Below are 10,934 nucleotides of genomic sequence, written 5' to 3'. Positions count from 1 at the left end.
AAGTTTTCTCATTCAGCATAATCTGCAAAATCACTATTCATAAGGGTTTCAAAAATTTCCAAAAATTGGGGTTATTACATCCAGGTTTAACTTCTTCAATGCCCAATAGGCCTTATGCTCAAGCTCCGCAGGTAAATGACATCCCTTACCATACATCAGTTGAAACGGGGACATACCAAGTGGAGTTTTGTATGCTGTTTTGTAAGTCCAAACAGCTTCATCGAGCTTTAAAGGCCAATCCTTCCTTGACAGACAAACAACCTTCTCTAAGATGCACTTGATCTCTCTGTTAGACACTTTCGCTTGACCATTTGTTTGCGGATGGTAGGTAGTAGCAACTCGATGATTCACATTGTAGTGCTGCATCATAGAAGTGAACTTACGGTTGCAGAAATGCGACCCTTCATTATTTGTCGGTAGAGCTTTGACTTCTACCCATTTTGAGACATAATCGATCGCCAGCAAGATGTACTGATTGTTGCAGGACGATACAAAAGGCCCCATGAAATCGATTCCCCAAACATCAAAGACCTCGACTTCAAGCACAATATTTAACGGCATCTCATCCTTTCTCATAAGATTTCCCACTCTTTGGCAACGATCACACCTTAAAACAAACTGATGAGCATCCTTAAACAAAGTAGGCCAGAAAAAACCTGCTTGCAGAATACGAGCTGCCGTCTTCTCACCACCATAGTCCACCATAAACTGTGGAGTGGCAGTCTCGTAATGTCCCCTCCGTCTCACAGAATGGGATACATCTCCTGATGATCTGGTCAGCTCCCTGTCTAAAAAAATACGATTCATCCCACATATACCACTTCACCTCATGCAAAAACTTCTTCTTTTGAGCTGTGGTCAAATTATGAGGCATTATATTGCTGACAATATAATTCACAATATCTGCGAACCATGGCTCTTCCACCTGAATTGCGAACAACTGCTCATCCGGAAAAGATTCGTTGATCACTGTCTTATCATGTGAAGTAGACTCGGGATTCTCCAATCTAGAGAGATGGTCAGCTACTTGATTCTCAGTACCTTTTGGATTCTTGATCTCTAACTCAAATTCCTGTAGCAAGAGCACCCAACGAATGAGTCTCGGCTTCGAATCCTTCTTGGAATCCAAATAACGAATGGCCGCATGATCAATTAATACTGTTACTTTTATCCCAAGCAGATAAGATCAAATTTTTTTGAAACCGAAGACTATAGCCAAGAGCTCCTTCTCAGTAGTGGTGTAGTTCATTTGGGCCCCATTTAAGGTCTTGCTAGCATAGTAGACCACATGAAAGAGATTATTCTTGCGCTGCCCAAGAACTGCGCCCACCACATAATCACTCGCATCACACATCATCTCAAAAGGCTCTGTCTAATCAGGTTCTGTAATAACTGGTGCAGTGATCAAACTCTTCTTAAGAGTCTCGAATGCCGTCAAACATTCATCATCAAATTTGAAAGGCACATCCTTCTCAAGCAAGTTGCACAGGGCTTAGATATCTTCAAAAAATCCTTGATGAAATGCCGATAAAAAACCCGCATGACCAAGAAAACTACGGATTCCTTTAACAGAAATAGTTGGTGGAAGATTTTCAATGACTCCCACCTTGGCTTTGTCCACCTCAAGACCCTTGTTAGAGACCTTATGCCCAAGAATAATGCCTTCACGCACCATAAAATGACATTTTTCCCAATTTAGCACCAAATTAGTTTCCACACACCTTTTGAGCACTGCACGAAGATTATTCAAACATTCATCATGTCCAAAGACGGAGAAGTCGTCCATGAGCACCTCGACATTATTTCCAATCATGTCAGAGAATATAGCTATCATACATCTCTGAAAAGTGGTCGGTGTGCCACATAACCCAAATGAAACTCTGTGAAAAGCAAATGTGCCAAATGGACAAGTGAAGGTAGTCTTTTCTTGATCCTCTGGTGCAATACAAATCTGATTATACCCTGAGTAGCCATCCAGAAGACAATAATACTCATGACCAGCCAACCTGTCAAGCATTTGATCAATAAACGGAAGCGGGAAGTGATCCTTCCTTGTGGCCTTGTTTAATTTTCTGTAATCCATGCATACTCTCCATCCTGTGATTGTTCGAGTGGGGATGAGCTCGTTCTTCTCATTTGCTACCACAGTGATACCTCCTTTCTTAGATACACATTGCACGGGGCTCACCCAAGAACTGTCAGAAATAGGATAAATGATTCCTGCATCCAGCCACTTCAGAATTTCTTTCTTCACCACCTCTTTCATGATATGATTAAGTCTGCGCTGTTGCTCAACAGTCGGCTTACTACCCTCCTCTAGCAGAATCTTATGCATGCAATATGAAGGGCTGATCCCTTTGATGTCTGCTATGGTCCATCCAATAGCCGAATTGAATTCTCTCAAGATCTTTAAGAGCTTGTCCTCCTCACTACCTGAGAGGTCAGATGCAATAATAACAGGTAAAGTAGATGCATCACCTAAAAAAATATACCTCAAGTGTTCAGGCAATTGCTTAAGCTCCAAGGTGGGTGCTTCCTCAATTGATGGTTTGAGCTTTCCTTCAGCATTTTTGAGGTCAGAAGTACCAAGAGATTTAAACGGCATGTCTAGCTTTCGCCTCCAGGGAGAAGCATTAAGATATTGTAGTTTCTCATTGCCATCCTCGTCATCAATGTCAAAATCCCCCACTAAGGCTTTCTCTAATGCATCAGACAGTAGCATATGATCGAGTTCTGAAGTAACCGCAGAATCAATCAAATCCACTTTTAAGCACTCCTCATCTTCTGTAGGGAATTTCATTGCTTTGAATACATTGAATGTCACATCCTGATCCTGCACCCGCATAGTAAGTTCACCTTTCTGCACATCTATCAAGGTACGGCCTGTAGCCAAGAAAGGTCTTCCCAAGATTATGGGAATCTTCTTATCTTCCTCGAAATCCAGAATAACAAAGTCTGTAGGAAAGAAGAGCTTATCCACCTTGACTAACATATCCTCCACTATGCCTCTTGGGTAACTAATAGAACGATCAGCCAATTGTAGAGACATGTAAGTGGGCTTTGGATCAGGCAAATCCAACTTTTTAAAGATCGACAATGGCATCAGATTGATGCTTGCTCCCAAATCACAAAGGCACTTGTCAAAAGATAACTTGCCAATGGTGCAAGGAATGGTGAAGCTACCTGGATCTTTAAGCTTTGGAGGTAACTTTTGTTGCAGCACAGCACTGCATTCTTCCGTTAGAGAAATGGTCTCAAGTTCATCCAGTTTCACCTTCCTTGAAAGAATACTCTTCATAAACTTCGCATAACTAGGCATTTGCTCCAGAGCCTCGTTGAAAGGTATATTGATGTGAAGTTTCTTGAACACCTTCAGAAACTTACCGAACTATTTATCCGACTTTTGTTGTTGCAATCTCTTAGGGAAATGTGGTGGAGGATAGAGCTGTTTCTCCCATGTATTACCCTCAGGCAGAGTGTGTTCAACAGTAGTCTTCCTTGGTTCCGCCGCTTTCTCCTTTTGTTTAGCTTCTTCATCTCCAACTTCAGCTTCTCCTTCTTTTGCTTTTTCAACATTAGCAACTTTTCCAGACCTTAAGGTAATAGCTTTGACTTGCTCTTTAGCTTCCTTCCTTCCTGGCACTTCAGTATCACTGGGAAGTGTGCCAGGTTGATGATTGAGCACTGCATTGTCTATTTGACCAATTTGATTTTCCAAGGTCTTGATCGACACCGCCTGACTCTTACACAACAGCTTAAGTTCCTCAAAATCAGAACTAGTGGGTGCAGCTGCACCTCCCTGTTGAGGATATGATTGCCTTTGAGCATATTGCTATGGTTGCTGGAATCCAGGTGGATTGAACTGCTTACTTACACCTTGCTGATATGGTTGTTGAATAGCATTCTGATTATTACCCCAGCTGAAATTTGGATGATTTCTGTTGTTAGGATGATAAGTAGCTGGCACAGGCTGCTGTTGTCGCTGATAATTGTTCATATATTAAACAGATTTGTTAACAAGAGAACACTGATTCGTAGCATGAGAACCTGCATAAAGCTCACAAACCTTAGCTATCTAATTGACTCCATAGGTGGCTAGAGAATCGACCTTCATAGACAACACTTGGAGCTGCGCTGCAATAGCGGTGGCTGCATCGACTTCCAGAATACCTGCTACCTTCCCAGGCATCATCCTTTGAGTTGGGTTTTGATGCTCATTTGCAGCCATAGTCTCAATAAGATTATAAGCCTCAGTATAGCTTTTGGCCCACAAGGCGCCTCCAGCTGCTGCATCAAGCATGGGCCGAGATTGGGCACCCAAACCATTATAGAAACCAGTGATCACCATCCAATTGGGCATTCCATGATGTGGACACTTTCTCAACATCTCCTTGTAGCGCTCCCAAGCTTCGCACATAGATTCTGTAGGTTGCTGCACAAACTGAGTAAGAGCACTCCTCATAGCAGCAGTCTTTGCCATTGGATAAAACTTTACCAGAAACTTTTGTGCAAGATCTTACCAAGTAGTGATGGACCCAGCTGGTTGAGAATGTAACCAGTCCTTAGCTTTATCCCTCAGAGAGAATGGGAAAAGCCTCAGCTTGATAGCCTCATCAGTCACACCATTATATTTGAAAGTACTGCAGATCTCGATAAAATTCCTTATGTGTATGTTGGGGTCTTCAGTCACAGCACCTCCAAAAGAAACAGAATTCTGCACCATCTGAATAGTGCCCGGCTTGATTTCAAAAGTGTTAGCTTGAATAGCCGGATGAAGAATGCTTGACTGAATGTCATCAATTTTAGGCCGAGAAAAGTCCATAAGAGCTGGATCTGCCGGAATAATACGATCACCCATGATTACTGGCTCTTTCTGCTCACTTCCTGAATCCGAATCTTCAAAATCTATTTTCTCCGGAATATCAAGAACTTCGTTTGTCTCCTCAGCTGCATCTAAAGTCCTCTTGCGAGTACGAGAACGAGTTTGCATAAACGCTCGCTAAAGTACCTGAAACACCCCCGAAAATGATAAGTACACACGTCTTAATCACTGAGTCCTAGTGACCAATGATGGTAAGTACATAAACTAAACAAATATGCCGAGTCCCCGGCAGCGGCGCCAAAAACTTGTTAGGGCAGAATCACACGCTAATAATACACGCAAGTATACGCATTCACAAGTAATATAGAATACTTTCTACTTCGTTCCCACAGAGACTCAAACTAATTATGTTCAATTAAACTCACTCATCAATGTATGATTACTTCTCAATGTTAAGACAATAACACTTAGATTTGATTAACTAATTATTAACTACAATTAACTACTAGAATTAAGCACTTAATTAACACTTAAATTAATAATATTAAAACACTCATGAGATCACAACTTCATTACTACTTCCTTTAATAGTCATTGTTATTACCCTTAGCATGCAACAGTGATGATTTTAATCGAATAACAGGAAACTGATAAAAGCCAACTTTCATTGTACTAATACCATTCTACCAAACATCCACAATTAAGATAGAAGTTGAATAGGTATCAATTATGTTGAGTCCCTATATGTCTACAGAAATTGACAACATAACGATTTAAGAACAAGTTATTCCTTTTGATTACACAGGGCGAATAAAACGGTTAGAGTTACCCACTAATCATGCAAAATCTTACATGAACCTATGCTAGCATGGCAAGTTCTAAATCTCAAGATCCACCGTCGCTTCACAAGAGATTAACACCCTATCTTATATGTTCGCGACTCATATAAGACGAATTCGCACAACCAATACTAGATATCATACTATCATCATACACTAAGGTATTAAACAACTAACTAAAGAATTCCATAGTAAATCCGTTACGACCCCATGATCACGATTAGCCCATAATAGCACTCATCCGCATCATGGGGTTCATATGAAAACATGATAAATAAACACAAGAGAATAATAACTAAAATAATTATATTAAACCAGAGTACGTCACAAGAGTAAATAGGTTCAAAGCAAAGAAAAGTAGCATCCAACGTTACAACGAAATAAAGAATCACAAGAAATTATGCTTCCTCTTCGTTGTGGTGTGCTAAAACGGTCTTCTTCCTTATCGCCTTCGCTCCTTGATTAATACAACGATCCAACCTTTTTTGAAACATCTCTGAAATCTACTTATATACGAGTCCCATAAAACCCAGATTACTCAGAAGTTGGAAGCCAAACAGAAATAGGAGTGTAAAATATTTATTCTGAATTCACGATCCTGCGCGGCCGCTCAGCATAGCTGAGTGGGCGCTCAGCATAGATGAGCGGGCGCTCAGCTTCCTACGCGACCGCTCAGCATAGCTGAGCGGGCGCTCAGACCCTTTTTGGAAAAATGATCTGTTTGCTCCGTTTCTTCGCTGCAATCTGCTCCTCTCTTCCCACTTACAATGCTAGACATATGCCAAGGCTTATTATTGATGAATTCTCCCCCGAAATGTAACTAATACACTGAAATGCACAAACACTAGAAAAATGCATCAACTACACAAAATACTTGATTTCAAGACACCAATTTAAGCTATTATAAGACGTTCTAAGTGGTATAAAATGTCACTTATCAGTTCTCGAAGGCGTAAATATATGTATATCGAGATGTCTGGGTATTTATAGTAAAAGTAAATGACTTGTCGAGAACTCATAAATAGACGTTTGGAGTTTGTCTATCGAGAAGTCATTTTAAGAAGTGAAAAATATATCGATAAGTCATTCTGTTTTATTCTTGTAGAGAACTAAAACTAAGCTTATCGAGATGTCAAGTAAATACCCAGTTTGTCCAAAGTGGACTGAATTGTTTCCAATTTTTATTTGAATAAATCAAAATAAAATCAGAATAATTTTGCCAAAAGTATTTTACTAAAATAATTTATTGGATTAAATTATTTCAGTTCTGAGTTATTTATAAGTCTAAAATTATATTTGTAGAGATCTCTGTAAATTAACACTTAGAGAACTCTACAATGACTTATCGATAAATCATAATAAAGCTTATCGAGAAGTCACTCGAGAAGTCAGGAAAATGACTTATCGAGAACTCACTCGAGAAGTCTTAAAATGACTTGTCGATAAGTCAATTAGACTTATCGAGAACTCAATTCTCAATATACTTTTGATCATTTTGATTCTGCCTTGTGCTAATTTTATATATTGAAAATGTAAATCAACATCTAGACAGTTTACTTAGAATTTGAAAAATTCCAAGTTAATTTTTGAATTTTGAAAAATAAATATGCAGAGATTTCTGAAATATTTATAATTCATATTTCAATTAACTTCCAATTAATCAAATAAATTTTGATTTACTAGAAATTAATCTGCTGCAAAACATTAGCTGAGTTCTTGCCTTAAGATGAAGAATTAAGCATTCCAATTTTACCTACAAGTATAGTGAAAGTTGCTTCATCCAAAGGTTTAGTAAAAATGTCAGCTAATTATTTTTCTGTTGGAACAAAAATAAGCTTAATGGTACCATTTGTAGCATGTTCTCTAATAAAATGGTACCTTACATCAATGTGCTTTGTTCTAGAATGATTAACTGGATTAGCCACTGTAGATATAGCACTAGCATTGTCACACATGATTGGAATCTTGTGTAACACTAGGCCATAATCTATTAGCTGGTTTCTAATCCAAAGCACTTGAGTACAACAACTTTCTGCAGCTATGTATTCAGCCTCTCCTGTAGAAGTTGACACAGATTGTTGTTTCTTGCTATACCAGGATACAAGTCTTTGTCCTAGAAACTGACAGCTTCCACTAGTACTCTTTCTATCAACCCTGCATCCAGCAAAATCTGCATCTGTGTATCCAACAGCTTCAAAACCAGTTCCCTTAAGATACCATTGAAGGGTTTCGAGCACATAAACGCAACGGAAACAGTAATTAAAAACGTAAAAATCATAATATTCGAAACCCGCCGCAGGATCCAGGCGAAAAACATATATTTAATTCGTAGATCAGAATTTTTACCTTAAGAAGCTTTACCAATTGGTTGACTAATGAAGATCCAAAGCTTGTTCAATCACCACGCATCCCGCTCTCGCGATCTACGCTCCATCGGTATCCACACGAATGCTTGAACTCAAGGATTGGATATGTACTAGCACAAACTCGTTTCTTCTTGCTCTCTCCATCTTCTCTCTTGGTGGCTAGGGTTTTAGTAAAAGTCTTGCTTACAAAATCAACCACACAAGAGATATTATATAGAGAGTAGAAAAATGAATTATAACTCTTAACTAATTAGGAGTTATTATTAATTCGAAATTCCTATTTATATTATAATTAAGTCTCACTTAATTATTTAACAAATAAATTTCATAATTAATATTAGTAAATTCGAATATCAATATTTATCTAATTAATTAAGTCATACTTAATTAATATTATAAATAATTTGAATTACTTTAATATAATTTAAATCCAATTTAAATTAAATAATCCTTCAAGCATTCTTAGTGTGTGACCCTATAGGTTATTATTATGTTGGCAAAGGATTTTAAATTTAAATTAAAATCGTAAACAATGAGCGGCATCTAGTAATACATCATTGCTACCCAAGTAATAATAATTGAATCGGTGATCGATTAAACCTTTTGTGAATAATGTACAATGTAATATAATCCCTTTAACCATATATTATAGATTAAACTAGAGGCATGTAATGTGTCATCCTCATCATAGTTTAATCCAAGTTTCCTTGATCAATGAGTAGACTATCATATCAAATCAATATTTGAGCGTGGTCACGCATTTCATAGTCTAGCTCACACAAGAGGCCAATAATATCACCCCTAAAATAGGAGGGTTAAATCTCATTTAGATCATTTTTATTTCTCATACGATTCATAATATACCCAATGTCCACTTTTATCATTACCCGGTCAAGAATAACTTTTAATGGAATCAATGTATATTAATTCTCGTATAGAAATATAACGACTTCAGGTCTAAGGACCATTACATCATTATCACTGTGAGAATTACTTATGACACAACAGACATGTAGAATCTCATATTGGGTCTGTCCAGCACCATGTACATATACATCTGCCTGTGTTTTTGACTTTAGTATCATCATACCTATGATCAATGAGATGTGATCATCAGTGAACAAACACATCAGTCTAAATGCATTATTATTGTCCCTTAATAATAATACTCGACTAGGGACCTTTAGGAATATTTATACTATTCTCAAAATCTCGTTTCTAAGTCACGTACTTAGAGATATAGAATTGCATATCATATTCCAAGAACATTAATTAATCTAACATTTATATCGTAGTAAATTAACTGTTAGGAATATATGTGCATTAGTTTGATGATATGTTTAACAAAACACTTAAGTAGAAATTTAGTGTCTGTAGCCTCAACGGATAAGACCACTTTGGCTATCCGTTGATGGTGTAGCTTTACTTAGAAATAAGTCTAGTATTGTAGCATATTTCAGTCTCTGTATTTAAAATTGTAATTCTTAGAAGTTGAGAGAAACTATGAGTCATGTTGACTACTAGATGATATGCAGATAGGAAGGCCAATTGTAAATATTTCATGCCTTGTAATTTTGTATAAATGAAGTGGTATCAACGGATGACTTAAAAGACCTTCAACGGATGAGAAGCTAAGCTTCAACGGATGTCTCTAAAGCTTCAACGGATAACATCCTTCAACGGATGAGAGCATCAACGGATGAAAGCTTCAACGGATAACATCCTTCAACGGATGAAGTCATCAACGGATGAAAGCTTCAACGGATGTTCTGCTAATCAGCCGTTGATAAGTGGTAGTTGTACCTACAAGCAGAGGCACGTGGGTTGACAGAGAAAACTGAGATGTGGTAGCCGAATTTCAGGATCAACAGAAAAAGCAGCCGTTCTTCTTTTGTACAAAGTTGCAATAGTCAACAAAGTACTTGAGTGAACAGGAAAAGAAGCAAGTGAAGAACTTATTTTACTATTGTAATTTTATATTGTTTTTCACTTGTACACTTGGTAATATATATGAACCAAGAAGAAGCTAGTAATTAGAAAGATTTTTTCCAGAGCTGTTAAGAAATATCTTGAGAGAAAATTCATCTAGTTTGTACTAGGATGCAGCTGTGATCAACATTGTTGAACACAGATTTTCTAATATACCATCTCTGGTGGAACAACAAATCCACCAGAAAAGTTTTTAAGGTCTGTTGTGTTCTTTACATTTGTGCTTGAATATATATCTGTCTGTATTAGCTTAAAGCAATTCACACACTTGTTCTTCTTGAACACACAACTTTATAAACTGCTCAAAACTTGAAAAAGTTTTGAGATTTACATTCAACCCCCCTTCTGTAAATCTCATTGTTAGTCTTCTAGGAATAACAATTGGTATCAGAGCAGGCTCTTGACACACAAAGAGTTTAAAGATCTTGGAATCTAACAAAGATGAGTAAGAAGGATATTGGAGTAAAGATCCCAGTTCTTGACAAAGACAGTTATCACCACTGGAAGGTGAAAATGCACCTTCATCTACTCTCCCAAGATGAAGGTTATGTAAACTGCATTGAGAATGGTCCTCACATTCCCCACAAAGTAGCCACAGTTGCTACGGCCACAATTGCTGTTGGTCAATCCATTCCAAAACCCAGAGCAGAATGGACAATGGAAGACACAGAAGAAGTCCACAAGGATAAGAAGGCTATGAACATTTTGTTTAATGGTCTTGACAAGGATATGTTTGATAATGTGATAAATTGTTCAACTGCCAAAGAGGTTTGGGACACAGTTCAGCTGCTGTGTGAAGGTACAGAACAAGTAAGAGAGAACAAAATGCAGCTTCTCATTCAACAGTATGAGCACTTTCATTTTGAAGAAAATGAATCTTTAAATGACACATTCAATAGATTCCAAAAACTGTTGAAT

General features: G+C 37.7%; 1 non-coding gene across 1 annotated transcript; it reads left to right on the top strand.

Annotated features, from left to right (window-relative positions):
• The first annotated feature begins 4,358 nt into the window (after positions 1 to 4,358).
• On the top strand, positions 4,359 to 4,465 carry LOC141704679 (small nucleolar RNA R71). Its single transcript, XR_012568032.1, has one exon. It is a non-coding gene; the product is annotated as a small nucleolar RNA R71 (small nucleolar RNA).
• The last annotated feature ends 6,469 nt before the right edge of the window (positions 4,466 to 10,934 follow it).

This window comes from Apium graveolens, unplaced genomic scaffold (assembly GCF_009905375.1).
Source record: "Apium graveolens cultivar Ventura unplaced genomic scaffold, ASM990537v1 ctg8126, whole genome shotgun sequence".
Taxonomy (NCBI): Eukaryota; Viridiplantae; Streptophyta; class Magnoliopsida; order Apiales; family Apiaceae; genus Apium; species Apium graveolens.
This window is presented reverse-complemented; position numbering and strand designations above follow the sequence as displayed.